Raw genomic sequence first — 25,630 nt, forward strand, 5'->3', positions numbered from 1 at the left:
CTAGTTTTTGTTAACCCCCAATCCTAAAAAAGGGGTGTTAAAAGCTTGACGTGTGTATCTGTGTATCTGCGGCATCGTAGCTCCTAAACTAATGATCCGATTTTAATTTAGTTTTGTTCGTTTGAAAGGTGGCTTGATCGAAAGTGTTCTTAGCTATAATTCAAGAAAATCGGTTCAGCCGTTTGAAAGTTATCAGTTCTTTTCTAGTTACTGTAACTTTTACTTGTCGGGGGTGTTATAAATTTTTAATTCACACTTGTTGAAGTATGTACTTACTCTTTTGGCCGCCATAGTAAATAAATAAATAAATATTTGTAATTCAATTAAACTTTTACAAGTACTTTTGAATCGTCAAATGCATCTACCACTGGTTCAGAATGCCTTTCCTAGCGAAAAGAACCAGCAAGAAACTCGGCGGTTGCTATTCAAAGATTTGATATACGATATTATGCCATGTATAAAAGTAATTGAAGTCCGTTGCTGGAGCGAGCTGCATGTCAAATTGCATGGATGCTCTTTTTACCATTTACATAAATAAATAGATAAAGTATGAAATAAATTGTACCCCAAAATCTTTCCTATGGCATCAGTTTCAATATAATTGGGTGATTTAGTAATAGTATTTTATAACTATTGCTATTTGGTGTATTGATCGGATATCCAGATATGTCCAAGGTTGACTCCAATCGTAGAACAATAGAATTCCTTGAACTAGTAACCTATGTTGACACCGATATTCAATTGAGAATAATTGGGTAGAGCGTGGCGTGGATATCGACAATGGATTCGAACCAAAACTGTTATTTTGGAGGAGCTTTTGCCTCTTAAAAAACTGGCTAAGTGCGAGTCAGACTCGCGCTCTGAGGATTCCGTACTCGGGTATTTTTTCCAGCATTTTGCACGATAAATCAAAAACTATTATACATAAAAATAAATTATAATCTGTTTTAGGATATGCAGGTAAAGCCCTTTCAAATGATACCCCACTTGGTATAGTTATCTTATTTTGAAAATTGAAACACATTTTAATTTTTTTTTCTGCAATGTACCTATGCTATACACGTAACTACAAATTCACGATTTTCGGATTTATTTCTGTACTTGTGCTATAAGACCTGCCTACCTGCCAAATTTCATGATTCTAGGTCAACGGGAAGTACCCTATAGGTTTCTTGACAGACACGACAAACAGACAGACAACAAAGTGATCCTATAAGGGTTCCGTTTTTCCTTTTGAGGTATGGAAACTGAAGAAATACTCACGTTTCAGGATTTATAGAAATTCCACTTCCAAAGGGGTTAAATAAGCGATGAAAGTTTATATGAAAGTACGTAATTTTTCGTTATATCTATGAGAATTCCTACATGGGTTTTCGGGTATAAATGAAAAACTACGTGTTTCAGGATTTTCGCAAATTGCACCCTCTTACCGATTTTCAAAATAGGTCGCGAGATCAGCTAGTCTAAAAATATAAAAGGAAAAGGCGACTGACTAACTGACTGAAATATAACTCACAGCTCAAAGTAGGTATACTGGACGGATGCAGATACCTATTATGACGTAGAAATACGCAAAGAAAGGATTTTTGAAAATTCAACCCCTAAGGGGTTAAGAAAGGGGTTTGAAACTTGTGCAGTCCACGCGTACGGAGTTGCGGGAAAAGCCAGTTAGGTATAAACTATAAACTAAAGTCTAAGCAGTGAAAATGAAGTGGTCAACGTAGCCTAGTATTGATTTCCAGTATAACTAGTATAATATTAATTTCCAACGTTATCATAAACTGACAGTAACGGTTTAAATCTAATAACGATGTTATAACGGTGGTCGTAATAATTTTACGTCGCACTTGACCATCGAATCTTAATTCTAAATTCAAATAATCCAATATGGCGTCGTAAAGTTCCCGCGTTTTATGACCCCTAGTAAAATTTCCTTTGTAGATTGACGGATACCAAACTTTTATAGTGTTCTCATTATTTACTTTAAGCTTAAGGTTGGGTAAAGTACGGAAGAGGTAGTAATTGTGTATTTCAGTCACGTAGGAAAATCGCTAAGTATTTAAAAATTCAAGGAAAAAATAAGATATGAGGAAATTTAACCAAGACAATAGGACATGATGACTATTAAGGATTTAATGCAACAGCGACAAAAAATGATAGGGAAAATCTAGGTAGACTAAAAGTTAACAAAAAAATATCTTCTATATTACATATAATAAAATTGTAGAAAAGTGGTGTCTGTACAATGGACATATATAAAAAAAAAAGTAGCAGGGGTTGTTATTATATCGATGCCGAACCCGAAATTGTAATTAATTTTTTTTTGTCTGTTTGTCTGTTTGTCTGTGTGTTTGTGCACGCTAATATCAGAAACGGCTTATTCGATTTAGATACGGTTTTCACTAATATATTGTAGTAAGCTTCACTTAACATTTAGTGTTTATTTCATGTCAATCGGTTCATAAATAAAAAAGTTATGTCAATTTAAAGAATCACGGCGAACATTTTTAACGTACAGAGTATATGCTGCCCGAAAAGTCACTATTCCACGCGAACGAAGTCGCGGGCACAGCTAGTTACTAATAAAAATTGTCAATGCTTGATACCACTGCAGCTTCAATGATGTCGAAAGACTTTTAAGAACTAAGTACTAGATTTAGGAAGTAGGAATCAGCATAGCAAAGATTATCATCATCATCAAGCCATCACCGGCCCACTACTAAGTACGGGCCTTCTCTCAGAATGAAAAGGGAATGACCATAGTCCACTGTGCTGGCCAAGTGAGGATTGGCAGACTTCACACATCTTTGAGAACTTTATGAAAATCTTCAGAGCAGACAGGTTTCCTCGAGATGTTTTCCTTCACCGTTAAAGCAAGTGATATTTAATTATTTTTAACTATTTATGATAGTGTTTTACCTACACTTAAGGAAATTAAATAATTTTTAAATACATATTTAGATCAATCCATACCAATATTATAAATGCGAAAGTGTGTCTGTCTGTCTGTCTGTCTGTCTGTCTATCTGTCTGTCTGTCTGTCTATCTGTCTGTCTGTCTGCTACCTTTTCACGGCCCAACAGTTTAACCGATTCTGACGAAATTTCGTATAGGGTTAGCTTATATCCCGGGGACGGACATAGGCTACTTTTTATCCCGGATAATCAAAGAGTTCCCACGGGGTTCCCAAAAACCCATCCGCTTAACTGATTGGTATGAAAGGTACCGAGGTAGCTTGCGTCCCTGTAATTGACATAGACAACTTTTTATCCCGGAAAATCAAACAGTTCCCACGGGATCTTTAAAAACCTAAATCCACGCGGACGAAGTCGCGGGCATCCTCTAGTTAATTATATATTTGATTGCTTAAAACTCCGAGAAGTAAAAGTAAAAGTAATACCCGGGATAGAACCCCGTACCTCTCGAATAGGAGGCCGACGTTTTGACCACTAGGCTATCACCGCTAACACAATAAAACCGAGACCCAAAGTGGAATGAATATCAAATTCCTAGCAAAGGGAAACTATGGGCATATAAGTACTGAGTAGAACTAGAGAAAGTGTGCAAAAGGTATGCAATTACAGGGAACAATACTAGCCGCACTCTATGCTCTACAGTCTACGGTGTATTATGTAGTGCAGCGCCGGCCAAGGCGAACTCGGCGCCCTAGGCCAAGGAGCCCGGGGGCTAAGGCCTAAGACCAACCACCACCAAGCAACACCAAATAATTGTAAATCCATAGTACTTAATATTATAAAGGTGTCTGTCTGTTCGTCCGTCTGTCTGTCTGTCTGTCTGTCTGTCAGTCTGCTAGCTTTTCACTGGTACAGAGTTAACTGACACCCCGTTGGAGGACATATGCTACTTTTTATCCCGGGAGATCAAAGAGTTCCCACGGGATTTTTTACCCATCCGTTTCACCGATTTATATGGAATTTCGTACAGAGGTAGCTTGCGTCCCGCACAAATTGACATAGGCAAGTTTTTACCCCGGAAAAACAAAAAGTTTCCACAGGTTTTAAAAAAACTCAATCAACGCAGACGAAGTCGCTGGCATCATCTAGTCTAGTCTAGTCTAGGGTGGGTTATAATATGTTTGGCCTGTAATGTGTGTCCGTCCCACGGTCCCTATATCCGCTCGTAACTTCTCAAAGGCTCCACCGATTTTGATAAACGATACGTCATTAGATTCGTCTTGATAGCGCAAAAGACACTGGGTAAAATAATTTGGGCAATAAAAAATGGGTTTAAAAAATCAAAATGGCGAATGCATCCGCATTCGGGGTTAAAAAAAAATTGTATTCAAAAGCTTTACCATGAATCAAGATAAGATCATCATCATCGTCAACCGATAGACATCCATTGCTGGACATAGGTATCTTGTAGCAAATAAATGATTGATTGATTGTAGAACCGCCCGAATCCGACGGAAACCTGCAACTCGTTTGATAGAGTCAAATTCAAAGTCAAAATCATTTATTCAAAGCAGGTACAATTGCACTCCTTTTGATGGTCGGAATTGTTAAAGTACAATATAGTGGCGATAATTAGATTGATTGTAAAACCGCCCGAATCCAACGAAAACCTGCAACTCGTTTGATAGAGTCCAATTCAAAGTAAAAATCATGTATTCAAAGTAGGTACGGTACAATTGTACTCCTTTTGATGGTCGGAATTGTTAAAGTACGATATAGTGGTGATAATTAATTACGTAACTTAAATCTAAAGCTACGAGGGTTCCAAACGCGCCCAAGTCTGAGAAGAGCCCACAACAAACTCAGCCGGGATAACGTCTGTTTTCAAGGGTTCTTCCAACGCTGCACTTTCCGGTGCAAGGTCGCCATTCTAGCTTTGATAACACCCCACCCCCAATTCGAGCGCCCTAGGCCGTCGCCCAGTTCGCCTAGGCCCTAGACAGTCCGGCCGGTCTATGACATTATGCGAGTGCAATCGACGCTGAAAGTGCAGGGAAAGTCATATTATATCAAGCGTATGGTAATGTGTGGTTGTGGGATGTGTATTAATGTCCCTTGTCTATGCCCTCATTTGAAAGTAATCATTGAGCGTTTGCAAGCAATCACAAAGCGGTTATGGCTTCGTGGTTAAGACCTCAGGCTCCTATTTGGAGGTCTGGGGATCACGGTACGTACCTCTAACTTTACGTGCGTTCTAAGCTATTTTAGGGTTCCGTAGTTCAAAAGGAAAAGCGGAACCCTTCATAGGATCACTTTGTTTGTCTGTCTGTCGTGTCTGTCAAGAAAACATATATAGGGTACTTTCCGTTGACCTATGTCCTAGAATCGTAAAATTTGGCAGGTCGGTAGGTCTTATAGCACAAGTAAAGAAAAAAATCCGGAACTTATCGATGAAGGAAAGTATCGTGAGGAAACCTGCAGGCCTGAGAGTTCTCTATAATTTTTTCAAAGGTTTGAGAAGTCTACCAATCCGCACTGGGCCAGCGTGGCAGACTATGGCCTAAACACTTCTCTCTCTGAGAGACCCGTACTCAGTAGTGCGCCGGCAATGGGTTGATCATGATAATTCATAGAAAAATCCAAGCTTTCCCTAGTTTAACTAAAGTCATACATTCCGACAGTTTTGCCGTAAAAACACGCACGCTTCAATCAAAGCAGATTATGAGTACAAGTATTTGCGAAATTCAACAAGATTCTTATAATAATTGGCTATCAACACAAACAACGTATATTTTAACGATCAATCATTTAGAAATTCCGAAAGCCATATTTTATTTTTATTACTTGATAAGATGTTAGTAAGTAGTTATGTAGAAAACTTAGGTCCGGTGTCCACCTAAGCGGAGCGGAGAGGATCAGTCGATCAATCAGATTCATTAAGTGGAATTTACATTACGAAATTAGTGGCACGAAATTAGTTTCACGACGTTAATTTCATTATAATTTCCTTTATTTCATTTATCTGATAGACAGTCAGTCAGTCATCTTTGCCTTTTATATATTTAGATTTATCTGTAGTCTATACTCTGTACAGCATTATCTGTCAATCTCTATAATCTGTGGTGAGTTTTCCCGCGTCACCCCGGCGCCTGCGCCGACCGGCGCCGGCGCAGAATCTCATGCGAGTTAATACGAGTCGCATATCATAAACTAGTCGGTACTTTCGAACGTGGAAAGTGAAAACTTTATTTATTTCTTTTCGATTTAGTTTATTTTATTTACAAGATAAACCGTGATAGCTTAGTGGTTAGTCTCTTAGTCGGAGGGTCCGAAGTTCGATCTCGGGCACGCATCTTTTTTTATTCAATAAGTATCACTTGCTTACGGTGAAGGACAAAATCCTGAAGAAACTTGTATGTCTTAAAGTTATCTATAATGTTTTCAAATGCGTGTGAAGTCTGACTTGGCTATCGTGGTAGACTATGGCCAAACAGGGATCCTTCATCATTTTTTTTTAAATTCAGATACAAGTTAGCCCTTGATTGCAATCTCACCTAACGGTAAGTGATGATGCAGTCTAAGATGGAAGCGGGTTAACTTGGACGGCATGTGGCAGTTTTTATAAAACCCTTTGGTTTGCTTTGGAACTTTGCGTTTAGAACGCTAAATCGCTTGGCGGTAGGCTTTGCCGGTAGGGTGGTAACTAGCCTCGGCCGAAGCCTCCCACCAGGCCAGACCAGTGAATTAGAAATTATAAAATTCTGAAACCCTTGCCGAGAAAATCGAACCCGGGACCGCCCACTAATAAGACCACAGCCCTTCTTAATGCACCATGGAGGTCGTCATATAAATAAAATTATTGATCCTAATCCCTAATACCGTTTCATAACCGGTACTTTTATAACGTTCGCGTTATTAAAAAGTAACGATAGCGATCATAATGAGTTCCTACTTAACTACTTAAAAAGCCAATCCTTCATACCGAAGTAGTCTCCATTATGTAAGATCATCGTTAAGAAAATTCATTGAATACCACTTAACACTTTTTTTTATAAGCCTCGCTTTGTTTTCATGGTTATTTCAACGCGTTAACATAATGCGATGACATTCATATTGTCCAATAAAGAAAAAATGTTAAAAAGCACAGCATTTTCAACTCTATCACAATGGAGATAAGAGATAGAAATCGATAAATTAAAGTTAAGTAATAAGATACCCCGCTGTTAACAATTCGATACGGTAGGTATTATTCGTATGTAATTTAAAATGCAATTTAAGCTTATCGATTCATCGTATTTAAAATCAATGATAAATTATTACCGTTAATCGATTCATAGCTCACTACTGTGTAATGTGAAAGCCTGTTTATCCGGCTAAGTTTGTAGTGGGCCTCTTCTCAGATCAGGGCGCGTTTCGAACCCTCGATGCTTTAAGGTTTAAGTTTACGTATTTAATTATCACCATCATCGGACCGTCGCGCGGACGGTCCGTATGGCGGAGATATGGCAAAGATGTCCACTGAATAGCTAGGATTTGGATCAGAGATCGGAATAATGCGTATTCGTAATATCCGAGTTCGGTCTGAGTTTTTTATATCCGTATTTTGAAACCTGCATACCTGAGAGTTCTCCATCTTCTCAAAGGTGTGTGAAGTCTGCCAATCCGCATTAAGCCAGTGTAGCAGACTATGGCCTAAACCCTTCTCACTCTGAGAAGAGACCCGTGCTCAGTAGTGGGCCGGTAATGGGTTGATCAAGTAAAGAGAACTCTCAGTTTCAACCACTTTAAAATCTTTTAGCTCGAACGAAACTCAAATTGTGTCAGTAAACCATTGAGTTATTTTTCCTTACAACATTGTTTATAACAGTGTACTCGTGATTAACAAATTGTTATCAGAGACAGGAACTCAACCGGTATGGTTTCAATTTAAGACAGGCCACGAAGATGGCCGCATTTATACCGCACGACAAAATAATGATACGACACGATAAATAAAAATGCAGACCTTATACGTCAATATTATCATTTATTCATAATTATTTATAAGTTCTATACATTATACGTCAATCACAATTCACATTCATTTTTTAATAATAACATGTCACTCGCTCAAGTTCATTTTCTATTGTTCATTTAAATATCGACTAACTAACATCACGCATGCAAGTATATTATGTGAGCCAGCTTATCTTATCTTTCAAAATAGCTAATATTTATTTTAGTCTAGAGAATCGCTTTTATTTTTTTATATTAAAGTATTTAGAATGTTGGTTTCGCTTCCGAACTGTCTCTAAATAAAATAAAAATACTTATTGAAACTTAGAATCCAATAAACTTTTCAACAAACCCGGGCACGCACGTATAACTTTTTGCAGTTATGTGCGTTTAAATTATTATTATTACTTGACATCACCGTGAAGCAAAACGTAATGAAGAAAACTGTATGCCTGAGAGTTTTCAAAGGTGTGCGACATCTGCGAGGTAAACTATGGCCAAACTCTTTTCATTCTGCAAGGATACCCATACCAGTAGTGAGCCGACGATGGGTTGAGGACGATGCTGACTTATCGTTACGATACCATAACGTTATCGTGTCGTAACGGTTAAGTAATATACCGGTGCGCGCTCAAGCCAGATGCCAGTGTTATCGGTCACAGATAACTAATGAATATTCATACCATACCGTTTACTGTTAGATTACTCATGGCCCCAGTGTTGCCACGTGTGAATAATGTGGTTAATTACTTTTATTTCACGAAAAAGTTAACAAATCAAAAATAAACGTTTTAGTTAACATTTTAGCAAAATTATAGTAGTAAATAATTTGATCGTAAAAAAGATAAATAAAGTTATATACTAATTCAATTGTCTATTTATAACGGTACAAGAGGATGCCCGCGACTTCGTCCGCGTGGATGAAGGTTTTTAAAAATCCCGTGGGAACTGTTTGGTTTTCCGGGATAAAAAGTTGCCTATGTCAATAACATGAACGCAAGCTACCTCGGTACCTTTCATACAAATCGGTTGAGTGGATGGGTCTTTAGGAATACCGTGGGAAATCTTTGATTTTCCGGGATAAAAAGTAGCATATGTCCGTCCCCGGGATATAAGCTAACTCTGTACAAAATTTCGTCAGAATCGGTGAAACTGTTGGGCCGTGAAACGGTAGCAGACAGACAGACAGACACACTTTCGCATTTATAATATTAGTATGGATAAATATTAATTCAGTACGTAATTAGTTTTGCATTATCAAATAGCACCATTTTCAAGTGTGAGAAATTTTAGTTGGTTTAAGGCAGGGTCGTTTTCTAATTTTTAACCCCCGACCCAAAAAGAGGGGTGTTATAAGTTTGACGTGTGTATCTGTGTATCTGTGTATCTGTCTGTGGCATCGTAGCGCCTAAACGAATGAACCGATTTTAATTTACTTTTTTTTATTTAAAAGGTGGCTTGATCGAGAGTGTTCTTAGCTATAATCCAAAAAAATTGGTTCAGCCGTTTAAAAGTTATCAGCTATTTTCTAGTTTTCTTGTAGAAAAGAAGGTTAGATAACCCTTAGGTTCATAATATTCAAGTGTCAATGGACAAATGTCAAGCTGTCAAGATGGACGTTGCATAGATATACATAATTATTTATTTGAAAATGATTTGTCGGGGGTGTTGAAAATTTTTAATTTACTCTTGTTTGAATTAAGCACAACGTGTAAATCTAACATCCGTATCATTTTTAAAAGCGTTACATTTCTACCTGTGTCTAATTTATAAAAAAAAAGAAGTTATGTAAATCTGACAACCCACAGTGGGGGTCCAATGAACGTGTGCCAGCCGCGGCGTCAAGCTTGGCGCCAAGTTTGTGACGAATGACATTCGAATTACGAATGACATTTCACATTCGAATTTCGAATGTAGTTACACCTATGCATGATTCTGCATTCCATACTCCGCATTTGGCCTAATCTTGAGAAAAGTGTACCTACCAAAGAGAAAATTGGAACTTTTTTCGATAACATAGGTATTTTAGCCACAGAGTTATCGATATATAATCATATTTTATTTTATTATCAGCTTATCAGCAATATTATCTGCTATAGGTATGCATTTTTACAGCCCGTTTACAAATCATAATGTTACCTGTGATAAGTAATCACTAATCATCCCACGATATCTTATTACTACATTCCATATTCAAAATAATGTCTTGCATTCCGAACCAAAGACAAAAATCATTATTTTTATATTCATACGTAGTAATGGGAACGTAATGTTTCGCTATTGAAATATCATTTATCACTATTAAAACATTATTTTATGGAGATGGCGCAAACTCATAAAACCGAATGCCTTACAAGATGACAAAATATGTATTTCGTTAGAAAGAATCTCTATCTAATTTCATTTCATGAATTCACGCTTATGTTTAACTGATTTTTTTATCGATATAATCATTTTGGCAAACACTTTGGCTCTGCTTAGTGCTTATATTTACAATATATATTATATTATTGACTAGCTGATGCCCGCAGCTTCGCCCGCGTGGATTGGTCAGATCCCCTGCAGCATCAGGATTGAGGAGTTGGACTCCAAATTTTTTATGAAACAATGTCGCAAAGTTCCTCTATCGATTAAAAAAGAAATGACGCAAATCGGTTCAGAAATCTCGGAGATTTCGGTGTACATAGGTAGAAAAACACAACTCCCTTTTTGAAAGTCGGTTAAAAAAGTAGCCTATTTTACGCCCTGGTCAATCCTCTACTTGCCTGTGAAAGTCCCGTTAAAATCGGTTCAGCCGTTCCAAAGATTAGCCTTTTCAAACAGACAGACAGACAGACAGACAAAAATTTTAAAAACGTGTGATTCAGTTATGGTATCGTTCAAATAACCATATGAGCTTAATATGAGGTAGTTATTTCGAAATTACAGACAGACACTCCAATTTTATTTATTAGTATAGATAACAACATGGGGTTATCCAAGGAGCGGACCAACAAATTCCTGAAAAGCCGGCAAGGCATCGGCGCGGTACCTTTGGTGCTGCAAATGTTCATGGGCGGCGGTAATCACTTAACATCAGGTGACCCGCCTGTTCGTTTGCTCGCTATTGTATATAAAAAAACTGAATGAAAGTTATTTAAGCTCAATCTGGCATCGCTGTGTGATTATAATAAGCGAGTACTGCGCGTGCGGGCGCCACGTGTTTCGCAGATCTCCCACAGTGACGTGAGTTCGAATTTTGAATGGGTACATTCCATCGGCCATTTTAAGCCACTTTTTTTTTTCAGAACGTCGCATTTCCTTTTTTCAAGATTCTGAAATATTTCTGAACGATGTACCTACTATTGAAATTTTTTTTTTTGCACTTCACGATGATAGGCACATGATACGCCATGATTATTAACCCCCGACCCAAAAAGAGGGGTGTTATAAGTTTGACGTGTGTATCTGTGTATCTGTGTATCTGTGTATCTGTGTATCTGTGTATCTGTGTATCTGTGTATCTGTCTGTGGCCTCGTAGCGCCTAAACGAATGAACCGATTTTAATTTAGTTTTTTTTGTTTGAAAGGTGGCTTGATCGAGAGTGTTCTTAGCTATAATCCAAAAAAATTGGTTCAGCCGTTTGGAAGTTATCAGCTCTTTTCTGGTTTTCTTATTACTTTTATCCCAGGACCACCAGAGGTTACGTATTTTCTGACACAGGAAATATGTACGATTGAGTAGTGTTAGTAAGTATTAAGAAAGCATGCCTAGCCTACGTGCTAGCTTGCTTAGACGGCCAATTTTCAGGCATCTGATAATCAAGGTACATAAAACCATTACTTACCTCACGTAAATTCTCCAAACTGATTTTTACGTATATTTTAGGCAATATCCTTAAAAATATGTCGCCAATACTCCCAGACACTTCCCGCGTCGGCCGTATTACTTTTCAGACGCTTTAAAGCTCCCAAAATAAGTAATTACTTAACTGCACGTAAATTCTGATGCTCCATTTTTATATATGTCCACCAGACAACTATTTTAAAACCTTTTACAAGAAGACAGACCCATCCAGAGGGCCAATCATCCCCTAAATTCAATTTTAATGCCTCTGTGGGTTTGAGCGCGAGGGCATCATTATCTACGCGCATGAGACTAAGTAAGACATATTGACTTCTCTCTCACTCTCTTATAGTTTACTTATGTCAATTAATTATTAATATTAAAAACTAGGCGATGCCCGTGACTTCGCCCGCGTGGGTTTAGGTTTTTTGAAATCCCGTGGGAACTCTTTAATTTTCCGGGATAAAAAGTAGCCTATGTGCTAATCCAGGATATTATCTATCTCCATTCCAAATTTTAGCCAAATCCGTCCAGTAGTTTTTGCGTGAAGGAGTAACAAACGTACACACACACACACACACACACACACACACACACACACACACCCATACAAACTTTCGCCTTTATAATATTGTATATAAAAATTGGCCATCTAAGCAAGCTAGCAGGTCTGTAGGCATGCGTTCTTAGTACATACTAACACTACTCAATCGTCCACATTTCGTTCGTCAGAAAATATGTGACGGCTGGTGGCCCTGGGATCTTTCACTATTGTAACAGAGGTTCATAATATTATGTCAATTGGCAAATGTCAAGCTGTCAAGATGGACGTTGCTTAGATACATAATTATTTATTTGAAAATAATGTTTTGGAAAACTCCGATACTTTGGATCGTAGGCGCGGAGTTTCTAATTTATAAAATATTATAATCACAGTTAACCGAGAAAACATCAATTCAATTATAATATCCAACAGTCAACCAAAGGCCACGAACAATCAACGCAAACCCAAACCATAGTCAAACTATTTTTAGGGTTCAGTAGGTATCTGTAGAAAAAAAAATGTTGTAGCCTCGACTGTTGTAGTCGCGTAGGTGTGCATGTCACCATTAAATATCGTAGGAGGCGATGACCCTCCGCGCGGCTGAGGTTCCCGCATCGTAGTCGCTTTGTCGCGCAGGTTTGGATGATGCATTAGGCGCACCTTCTTTATATTTTATCTGCTTGAACTCAGCTTATTTACTTTGACAAAATACGTTTAAAATTCATCATCATCAGGATCAACCCATCGCCGGCTCACTACTGAGCACAAGTCTCCTCTCAGAATGAGAAGCTACCACACTGGCCAAGCACGTATTGGCACACCTCACGCACCTTTGAGGGAGCATTATGGCCAACTCTCAAGCATGCAGGTTTCCTGACGATGTTTTCCTTCACCACTTCGTTGTCTGTCTGTGTGTCATCTTTCAAGAGAATCAAAACTTATAAATTGAGTACTTCCCGTTTACGTAGAATCATGAAAGACAGGTAGCAATATCTTATAGCCCAAGCACTCTACTCCTGTGGCCCAAGTAAACAGAAAAATCCAACAACTGAATTGTCATTACATAAAAAAAAACTTGTACGGAACTCTTCATGTGTGAGGCAGACTTGCACTTGACCGGTTTTTGAAAGTTATGTCAAATAAAAATTTGACATGCAATAACAAACAAAATGAAATACAAGCCACTTTATTCCTTATTTCATCGGGTGAAAGTCGATTTCAATTTAATCGTAGGTATATCTTGAAAAGCGAACTATTATACGACTACAATACGACTACGTAAAATGGGTACATTTTTAAAGCAACGACATGTTAGAAACAGATATTTCGTTTTGGTCGTGTTAAACTATGTGAGTCATTCAGAAAATTCTTGATTTAGTGATGTTCGGTCAAAAATATTTCATGGAACGTATAATTAACATAACATTGATGTTACTTTTGAAGAGATATTAGCTACCTTATTGGATTTATATTATTATAGAAATTGGGTTTTAGAATGGCACAAATAAACGGTAATTTATGAATAAAAGTTTAAAAAGCGTGAAATAAAAATTAAATTAAAAATTTAAAAACCCCCGACACATACACCTCTAAAAAGTAAAAAATAATAGGTAAGTATGTATGGGCCCTTTAAGAATAGTATAAATAGTAAAGTTTTTATCCAAGCGTTCGTTGCGTCGGGGGACCGCTAAAGACTATTCTTTCTACAACAGATGACTTTCATAGTTTATGATAGGTAGCGGTCCCCTGGCGCAACGAGCGCTTGGATAAAAACTTTACTATTTATACTATTCTTAAAGGGCCCATACATACTTACCTATTATTTTTTACTTTTTAACCCCCGACCCAAAAAGAGGGGTGTTATAAGTTTGACGTGTGTATCTGTGTATCTGTGTATCTGTGTATCTGTGTATCTGTGTATCTGTGTATCTGTGTATCTGTCTGTGGCCTCGTAGCGCCTAAACGAATGAACCGATTTTAATTTAGTTTTTTTTGTTTGAAAGGTGGCTTGATCGAGAGTGTTCTTAGCTATAATCCAAAAAAATTGGTTCAGCCGTTTGGAAGTTATCAGCTCTTTTCTGGTTTTCTTATTACTTTTATCCCAGGACCACCAGAGGTTACGTATTTTCTGACACAGGAAATATGTACGATTGAGTAGTGTTAGTAAGTATTAAGAAAGCATGCCTAGCCTACGTGCTAGCTTGCTTAGACGGCCAATTTTCAGGCATCTGATAATCAAGGTACATAAAACCATTACTTACCTCACGTAAATTCTCCAAACTGATTTTTACGTATATTTTAGGCAATATCCTTAAAAATATGTCGCCAATACTCCCAGACACTTCCCGCGTCGGCCGTATTACTTTTCAGACGCTTTAAAGCTCCCAAAATAAGTAATTACTTAACTGCACGTAAATTCTGATGCTCCATTTTTATATATGTCCACCAGACAACTATTTTAAAACCTTTTACAAGAAGACAGACCCATCCAGAGGGCCAATCATCCCCTAAATTCAATTTTAATGCCTCTGTGGGTTTGAGCGCGAGGGCATCATTATCTACGCGCATGAGACTAAGTAAGACATATTGACTTCTCTCTCACTCTCTTATAGTTTACTTATGTCAATTAATTATTAATATTAAAAACTAGGCGATGCCCGTGACTTCGCCCGCGTGGGTTTAGGTTTTTTGAAATCCCGTGGGAACTCTTTAATTTTCCGGGATAAAAAGTAGCCTATGTGCTAATCCAGGATATTATCTATCTCCATTCCAAATTTTAGCCAAATCCGTCCAGTAGTTTTTGCGTGAAGGAGTAACAAACGTACACACACACACACACACACACACACACACACACACACACCCATACAAACTTTCGCCTTTATAATATTGTATATAAAAATTGGCCATCTAAGCAAGCTAGCAGGTCTGTAGGCATGCGTTCTTAGTACATACTAACACTACTCAATCGTCCACATTTCGTTCGTCAGAAAATATGTGACGGCTGGTGGCCCTGGGATCTTTCACTATTGTAACAGAGGTTCATAATATTATGTCAATTGGCAAATGTCAAGCTGTCAAGATGGACGTTGCTTAGATACATAATTATTTATTTGAAAATAATGTTTTGGAAAACTCCGATACTTTGGATCGTAGGCGCGGAGTTTCTAATTTATAAAATATTATAATCACAGTTAACCGAGAAAACATCAATTCAATTATAATATCCAACAGTCAACCAAAGGCCACGAACAATCAACGCAAACCCAAACCATAGTCAAACTATTTTTAGGGTTCAGTAGGTATCTGTAGAAAAAAAAATGTTGTAGCCTCGACTGTTGTAGTCGCGTAGGTGTGCATGTCACCATTAAATATCGTAGGAGGCGATGACCCTCCGCGCGGCTGAGGTTCCCGCATCGTAGTCGCTTTGTCGCGCAGGTTTGGATGATGCATTAGGCGCACCTTCTTTATATTTTATCTGCTTGAACTCAGCTTATTTACTTTGACAAAATACGTTTAAAATTCATCATCATCAGGATCAACCCATCGCCGGCTCACTACTGAGCACAAGTCTCCTCTCAGAATGAGAAGCTACCACACTGGCCAAGCACGTATTGGCACACCTCACGCACCTTTGAGGGAGCATTATGGCCAACTCTCAAGCATGCAGGTTTCCTGACGATGTTTTCCTTCACCACTTCGTTGTCTGTCTGTGTGTCATCTTTCAAGAGAATCAAAACTTATAAATTGAGTACTTCCCGTTTACGTAGAATCATGAAAGACAGGTAGCAATATCTTATAGCCCAAGCACTCTACTCCTGTGGCCCAAGTAAACAGAAAAATCCAACAACTGAATTGTCATTACATAAAAAAAAACTTGTACGGAACTCTTCATGTGTGAGGCAGACTTGCACTTGACCGGTTTTTGAAAGTTATGTCAAATAAAAATTTGACATGCAATAACAAACAAAATGAAATACAAGCCACTTTATTCCTTATTTCATCGGGTGAAAGTCGATTTCAATTTAATCGTAGGTATATCTTGAAAAGCGAACTATTATACGACTACAATACGACTACGTAAAATGGGTACATTTTTAAAGCAACGACATGTTAGAAACAGATATTTCGTTTTGGTCGTGTTAAACTATGTGAGTCATTCAGATAATTCTTGATTTAGTGATGTTCGGTCAAAAATATTTCATGGAACGTATAATTAACATAACATTGATGTTACTTTTGAAGAGATATTAGCTACCTTATTGGATTTATATTATTATAGAAATTGGGTTTTAGAATGGCACAAATAAACGGTAATTTATGAATAAAAGTTTAAAAAGCGTGAAATAAAAATTAAATTAAAAATTTAAAAACCCCCGACACATACACCTCTAAAAAGTAAAAAATAATAGGTAAGTATGTATGGGCCCTTTAAGAATAGTATAAATAGTAAAGTTTTTATCCAAGCGTTCGTTGCGTCGGGGGACCGCTAAAGACTATTCTTTCTACAACAGATGACTTTCATAGTTTATGATAGGTAGCGGTCCCCTGGCGCAACGAGCGCTTGGATAAAAACTTTACTATTTATACTATTCTTAAAGGGCCCATACATACTTACCTATTATTTTTTACTTTTTAGAGGTGTATGTGTCGGGGGTTTTTAAATTTTTAATTTAATTTTTTTAGAGGTTTATGTGTCGGGGGTTTTTAAATTTTTAATTTAATTTTTATTTTCCTATTAAAATGTAAAGGATTATTTAAGTGATAAGAAAGCTTGGGAATGAGTTGCCAAACAGCTTTGATAGTTCTAATAAAGTATAAGTGATTTTGTAATGTGGTGATAATAAAAAAAGATACCCGGCTGAGTTTGTTGTGGGCTCTTCTCAGACTTGGGCGCGTTGGAACCCTCGTAGCTTTAGTTTTAAGTTTACCTAAATAATCACCACTATATCATCTTTCAAATCTAACAAATCGGACAAACAAAAAGTGTAGGTACAATAGTACCTATTTTGAATAAATGACTTAGATTTTTGATTTTTTTTTTTTGATTCCTGCTTTGTAACTTATGTATGATTTTGGATTTTAGTTGATTCTTATAAAATAGAATGACGCGAAAAGATCGTCCTTTTCTTAGGTACTTTGACTGATGAAACTAAAATTAACAGCTTGATTCATTTATTAATGAATATAAGAGTTCGATAGTAATACAGTAGCAAACATTCCCGCTATTACGCCCATTTACGTTTCATAACAAATTTTCTAAAGTGAAAATAAAATATGTAAACGAATATAAATCACTTCTCTACACAAGCCCGCTATTTATCTGTTCATTTCATTGATATGGTATAGAATACAGATAATAAATTAACTGAGAACTCATGACTAATATCGGATGGGTAATTTTACAATGTACGATATTCTGGCATTTAGGTTTCCGTCAACCCTGGTTTAACACGCTCATAGGTGTCATAACGCGCCGATATCTATAGTCTTTTATTTATTTATTCAGATACAATATTAGCCCTTGACTGCAATCTCACTTGATGGTAAGTGATGATGCAGTCTAAGATGGAAGTGAGCTAACCTTGAACAATGCCCCTTTGGTTTCTACTAGACAACTCTAGTCTGTCACTACGCGTATGTTTCACACTCACAAGCGTACTTTGTCTTCACCTTTTTAAAACATAGTTGTGTGAGGTTTGCCTATATCTGGAGTTATATTATATCTTTATTTTCCGAAGTAAAACAAAGAACCGTTACAGTTTCGTCCAATCCATCTGTCCAACTGTTTGTCTGTCCATCTGTCCGTTAGTCCGTATGTTTGTACATCACAAACATTTTAAAATAAGCTGCTATCAACTTTAGCACGGTTATTACCGTTACATGGTGACATATGAGTTTTATTCCTGAAATTGCCCCAAACGGGGACTGGCACCTGTGTCATTTTCGGGTCGTCAAATCGTATCGTAAGCGTCTCGTGATCGCCTTAAAAAAAGGTTTATAAACCACCCACTATAGAGACTGAACAGTTATGCTTGCATGCTGGTAACTAATAAAATTACTGTAGGTAGGTAATATCTATAAAAAAATATCTTTTAATTCAGACTTAACAGGGCTCTCTCCGTCACTTACTCCATACAATCGTAGTTCCAATTTCATTTGAATATTAAGCAACCAAAGTCCATGAAATTTTGCAGACATATTCTAGAAACTAATATCTGTGCCTGTAATGTTTTAGATTTTTCCAAAAATATGTAGTTTCAAAATTACAGGAGCTTGAAGGTTTGTATGTGAATTTATAAGACCGCGTAACTTTGAAACCGAATATTTAACAGAAATCTGGAAAACCACCGGCATAAATATTAGTTTCTAGAATATTTGGTTGCTTAATATTCAAATGAAATTGGAACTACGTTTGTATGGAGCGAGTGACGGAGAGACCCCTCTTAATGATTTGACTGACCCTAATTTTATGACGTAGGTGTATATGATTATCGTTTTATTTTTATTTAGGTATTTATTGGAGAAAGGTAGGTGGCCCAATGATTAATTACACAATGCAAGAAATTCACATTCGTAGCACGGAGTTAGGAATTGATGGTGTTACCACCCTACCGGCAAAACGTGTCGCCAAGTGATTTAGCGTTCCAGCCCGGCTAGTGGATATAATCAGTGGATATAATACCCCGATTATATCCACTGATGTCATACAAATCAGTGGATATAATCGGGGATATAATTTTTATCTACTGCCCATGCTAGCCGGGCTGTACGATGCCACGTACTGTTCCTAGTGTGAAGTGAAATCAAACAAACATTTCTATCGCCCATACAATTAATTCCATGTGAGTTTAGTTTAACATATGGTAATAGTGGATAAGCAGACGGCGCCTTCTTAAACGTGTCTCTAGACATCTTGATTCTTGAATAACTACCTTCACTGACTTGATGTGACACCCTTTAGAAAATTCCTTACATTGCTCACATAGCTGACACAAAAAAGAAGTACCAACCTATCCATTATATTTTTATTTTTAACCCCCTACCCAAAAAGAGGGGTGTTATAAGTTTGACATGTATATCTGTGTATCTGTCTGAGGCATCGTAGCTCCTAAACGAATGAACCGATTTTAATTTAGTTTTTTTTTTTGTTTGAACGGTGGCTTGATCGAGAGTGTTCTTAGCTATAATCCAAGAAAATCGGTTCAGCCGTTTGAAAGTTATCAGCTGTTTTCTAGTTACTGTAACCTTCACTTGTCGGGGGTGTTATAAATTTTTAATTTATCCTTTTGTCTTAGATAAAGAGTGCCACGTTTTTATAAAATACGTATTCATAGTCACATACAAAAACTGTCAGAAAAAGTGTTTACAGCAGAACCGAAAAAAATATGGTCAAGTGCGAGTCAGAGACGTACACGAAGGGTTCCATACCATCGTACAATAAATTACTTACACTTCATTTTTTTGTTGTGACGTAACCACAAACACATGGTTTTTGGATTGTTCCCTTTACTTGTGATATAAGGCATTGCTAGCTGCCAAATTTCATAACTCTAGGACAACGAAAAGTATCTATCCTCTCAATATATCTTCTATTATACTATATATAATATAATATATACTTGTATATTATATAATATAACATAATATCTATTAAGCTTTTTTCATGAATACTGTCTATCTTTGCTGTACCTATTCTACTCCCTTTACAACCTCTCGCACTGCCAAGGGTCACTGGTAGAGATCTCTTATAGAGATAAGTGCTGCCCTGTCCACTTTTTCTTTCTTTTTATCATTATTTTTACAACTTTCTGGTACAAATAAAAAAAAAATATAATTAAATGAATATTTTCTAATCTATTCTATTCTAAAAACATCACCAGGTCAAACCGCAGTCAAGGGGTTATCTGAATAAATGAATGAAAAATCTCGAACGGAATTACGCTATTTACGTAACTATTATCAACTTGTCCTTACAACTGTCATGTCTTAATTACCTACCTCTACTTTTTTAAAGGCATTGTTATCTGTGGAATTATACCACAGATTATACTGCTACTGATTAGACGTAATTGTTGGTTAATTATACGTAATTCGTAAATATAATCAAAAGTGAAGCCTTAAAATTATTGAGTCACATTTGTCATACTAATATTATAAATTGCGTTTGTGTGAATGTTTGTTACTCTTTCACGCAAAAACTACTGGACGGATTAGGCTCAAAAGAATGGAGATAGATTTTATCCTAGACTAACACATAGGCTACTTTTAACCCGGATTAAAGAATTCCTGGACTTCGTCTGTGTTGGTGTTAGCTGGCGGGCGTGCTCTGCCTTTTTGGTGTGTTTTTTTTTTGTTAAAACTGACTGGAAAGCGCTCTAAGGGGGTGCCGTGCGTATGTCGGCGAGCACCGGCACAAACGGGGTCCATACTTGTATAGTTATTTAACTTGTTACAAATTACTACAAACTTGACATTGGCTAATCTTTGTAAAGCCAGACGAGAGAGAAAAAAAAAAGAGTTCCTGCGGGACATAAAAAACCTATATCCACCCGAACGAAGTCGCGGGCATGAGGCCAGTATTTTATAGAGCACTATCTCATCTACTCTAATGTATCTTCTGAGTTAATTTAATAGTAATAGTAAGATGATAATGATGATATGGAAATATCTTGAATATTTAGGGAAATGAATAAGGTTTGGTTGCGTTTCTCTGTGAAATAATGCAAAGTAAGTAATGTAAAAGTAACAGTAAGTAGAAACTTGTTTTTAATTCCATTACAAGTTAGCCCTTCACTGCGATCTCATTAGGGGTGATACAGAGATGGAAGCGGACTTGGAAGAGGCTGTTTTTAACCCCCGACCCAAAAAGAGGGGTGTTATAAGTTATACGTGTGTATCTGTGTATCTGTCTGTGGCATCGTAGCTCCTAAACTAATGAACCGATTTTTATTTAGTTTTTTTTTTGTTTGCAAGGTGGCTTCATCGAGTGTGTTTAGCTATAATCCAAGAAAATCGGTTCAGCCGTTTGAAAGTTATCAGCTCTTTTCTAGTTACTGTAAACTTCACTTGTCGGGGGTGTTATAAATTTTTAATTTACACTTGTAATCAAACCCATACCTACCCCTCTCGGTCTACAGAAGAAACCCCTACCATTTTTCAGGTAGCATTGATGACGTGAAGATGACGTGTTAACAGGGCTCTCTCCGTCACTTACTCCATACAATCATAGTTCCAATTTCATTTGAATATTAAGCAACCAAAGTCCATGAAATTTTGCAGACATATTCTAGAAACTAATATCTGTGCCTGTGGTGTTTTAGATTTTTCAAAAAATATGTAGTTTTAAAATTACAGGGGCTCAAAGATTTGTATGTGAATTTTTAGGACCGCGTAACTTTGAAACCGAATATTTTAACAGAAATCTAGAAAACTACAAGCATAGATATTAGTTTCTAGAATATGTCTGCAAAATTTCATGGACTTTGGTTGCTTAATATTCAAATGAAATTGGAACTACGTTTGTATGGAGCGAGTGACGGAGAGACCCCTCTTAAAAATAATTTGAGGAAATCCGAAGTCAATAAATAAATAAGTTATTAGATTTTTCAATGATGAAATCATTCATTGATTTAAATATTCAAATGAGATGCCGATCGAAGCGTCATGACCTAGAGTAATTTTAAACAGAATCATCATCCGAAGGCCGAATTGATTTCGTCATTTTAAATTCAATAAATTATTCGGAATATGTATGTAAATACATAAACAAATTATTACAACTTTGATCTTTGAATTTGATCCGCCCGGCTAGCATGGGCAGTAGATAAAAATTATATCCCCTATTATATCCACTGATTTCTATGACATCAGTGGATATAATCGGGGGATATAATTTTTATCTACTGCCCATGCTAGCCGGGCAGGCTATCTACACTACTTAGCAAAAATTGGATGTCTACGAAATAAAACTATAATCCAACTATTCCTATACATCTACATCTAATATTATGATATATTAATTAATCAATATAATATATCAATTACTTTTATACATGGCATAATATTGTATTTCAAATCTTTGAAAAGAGCAACCGCCGAGTTTATTGCCGGTTTTTCTCGGTAGGAAAAGCATTCCGAACCACTGGAAAATATTTTGAAATTTTTTTTTTTTTTTTTTTAATATGTATTTTTTAATATGTATATGTTACAGTCATAGTGATTAAATAGCTATTATACATAATGACTGGTCATTATGTATAATATCAAAATTGACTAGACAATGTAATAAATTAATCACTTTATCCGGATATTATTCATAATAGCGGTTCAAAGTTAGCCAAAGTAATAAATACGGTCTAACTTTGAACCTAACCTAACCTAACCTAACCTAACCTAACCTAACCTAACCTAACCTAACCTAACCTAACCTAACCTAACCTAACCTAACCTATGTACCCGTTATAATACATAATTATGTCATTAAACCACGAAATAAGTCTCAAAACAGTATAATATTGCTACACATATAGTTAGGTATGCATAAGGCAAATTGAAATATAATTTTATAATATTTACCTGTAAGTACCTACTTGTTTTATTACATCATCCAAGTCTTCGAAGAAATTATATAAAATTGCTAGTTAATGTGATTAATTCTGTGTCAATTATCAGTTTATCTAAATTGGGTAGACATTATAAATAATGACTAGATAATATATATAATATCAGGATTTATTACTTTGGCTGTGACATATATATATAAAAGGTAAAGGTGGCTGACTAATTGATCTCTCAACGTACAGCTCAAACTATTGGATGGATCGGGCTGTTTGGCATGCATATAGCTATTATGACGTAGACATCTTGTAAGAAAGGATTTTCGAAAATTCAAACACTAATATTATTAAGGTGAAAGTGTGTGTGTGTGTGTGTGTGTGCGCGCGCACGTGCGTGTGTATGTTTGTTACTCCTTCACGCAAAAACTACTGGACGGATTTGGCTGAAATTTGGAATGGAGATAGATAATATCCAAGATTAGTACATATGCTACTTTTTATCCCGGAAAATCAAAGTTCCCACGGGGGAACTAACAGATTTAAGACTAACAGGGAACTAGATTCTAACAGTCGCCGTCGACTGAGTCGCCGGGCGACTAGTGGACCGTGTGTAATGGGTCTAAATCGCGGATATCATCTAGTATATAATATTCTGTGTTCAGTCGCGGTAGCCAATAAGTCTGCCGGTAATTATTATCTCATACAATTTATTACAATAATAAAATCATTATCACAATAGGCCTGCGTGAGTACAACTGGCCCGGTTATCGACTTGTGTCGTTACCTACTTATTGCAATTATTGCAGGAAACACTCGCATTGCATAAATAATGTAGACATCATGTTACAGCACCTACCTGCACCCAATCACACTAATATTATAAAGGCGAAAGTTTGTGTGTATGTGTGTGTATGTTTGTTACTCCTTCACGCAAAAAATACTGGACTGATTTGGCTGAAATTTGGAATGGAGATAGATAATATTCTTGATTATCACATAGGCTACTTTTTATCCCGGAAAATCAAAGAGTTCCCACGGGATTCCGAAAAACCTAAATCCACGCCGGCGAAGTCGCGGGCATCGACTAGTCCATTATACTACAAACGAGCTTATGTTCGCGAGACTTCGTTCGCGTGGATTTAGTGTCCAAAAATCCTCTTTGATACTGGGATATAAAACAGATCTTTCGTTATACCCATGCAAAAAATACGTCAATCCATTACGTATACGCCACAATAACGGCCAACAACGCGATGTGCAACGGCGTTTCCCGTTAAATGTAGATGTAGCCACGATCAACGTTTAACGGCATTTACAATGCCGTTTGGCGTTAGACAAGCCTCAATTCAAATAGCATTAGACGTTGATCACTCAGTTAAACGCGTTGATTATCGCAATAATTATGGCGTTGTTGGGCATTGACGTTAACCTTAATGTAGCCGCAAAATTACCCCGTTGCGACGTGATTGAAAAACAAATCAAAATAAACACACTTTTGCATTAATTATAACATGGTTAATGTTGCGGAAGTATGTCTGCGTGTCTGTCTGTTATCATTTCACAGCCCATCCGCTTGACCGAGCGAACCCTTGAGCCTAGTGGCTAACACGTCGACCTCCTTATACAGCCGGGTTCGATCCGGGGCACGCACTTCTAACTTTTCGGAGATATTTTCGTTCTGTACAATTGAATATCACTTTTAATGATTTTTACCTACACTTCAAGGAAATCACACTATCACACTAATATTACATAGACGAAAGTTTGTGTGTATGTGTGTATCTAATATCTATGTTACTCTTTCACGCAAAAACTTAATATTGACATGGACTAGTTTAAGATTTCACCTCCCTGACCGACCTGGTTCGCCGAGTTTCTTGCTGGTTCTTCTCGGTAGGAACGGCATTCCGAACCAGTGGTAAATTATTTGACGATTCAAAAGCACTTAAAAGCACTTAAAAGTAAAAGTTTATTTGAATAAAAATCTATTATATTCTGAACCATCTCAAAATTTCACCTAACTTCTTCATAGATTACTTAAGATCAGTTCAAACTGTACCAGACTTTCTATACGCCCCAGGCATGCTACCTACTACAATACTAGAATACTATACTACCGGTAGATCACGGAGTGCCTCAGGCTTGTAATCCTTGCCTTATCTCATAGAATAGAGAGTTGGATAATGCACAGACGAGTCACTCTCTAAAGGCATGCAAATATGCCTACAGTGAAAATCTGCTCTAAATTAATTGACACGAGAAACTGAAATAATATCGTCTCTACTGTCATGGTGTGCTTACTCTGTAAGTAAAAGTATTAGGTTCGATTCCAGTCGGAATTTTGATTTAATTAATAAAGAAAAACAAGCCATTATCAAAAAAATAAATGCGACTATCCTGAAAATGGCGCCGAACAGCCGCCATGTTGCAATTTTTCAAAAAAAAAAATTGTAGCCAGTGTTACTTGGGATGATTTAAGAATTCTAACGATACCTCACACATCCATTTCAGGCATTTAGAAGTTATGGTGGAATAAAAAACTCACATACACACCTAAAAACATTCGATGACTACATTTAGACTCTTTTTTTTGTGGGCATTCGTAAAAAATGTATTGAACCTCTGTCACACTGGAACTGGCCAATTAAGTTTAAGTATTTTTATTTAATAAAATATTAAAGACTAGGTACTGTTACATACAGTAACAGTACCTAGTTGCCTAATCTATACATTATAAAAAAACCCTTAAACATGATAATTGGAACAAGAACAAAGTTAAATATTAACTAAT

At 36.8% G+C, this 25,630-nt stretch overlaps 1 protein-coding gene across 2 annotated transcripts in view; it reads right to left on the reverse strand.

Annotated features, from left to right (window-relative positions):
- LOC123877943 overlaps positions 1 to 25,630 on the reverse strand; it is a 123,254-nt gene that overhangs the window by 40,349 nt on the left and 57,275 nt on the right. The gene's annotated exons all lie outside the window — the stretch shown is intronic.

The sequence above is a fragment of the Maniola jurtina genome, chromosome 25, assembly GCF_905333055.1.
Source record: "Maniola jurtina chromosome 25, ilManJurt1.1, whole genome shotgun sequence".
NCBI classification, from domain to species: domain Eukaryota; kingdom Metazoa; phylum Arthropoda; class Insecta; order Lepidoptera; family Nymphalidae; genus Maniola; species Maniola jurtina.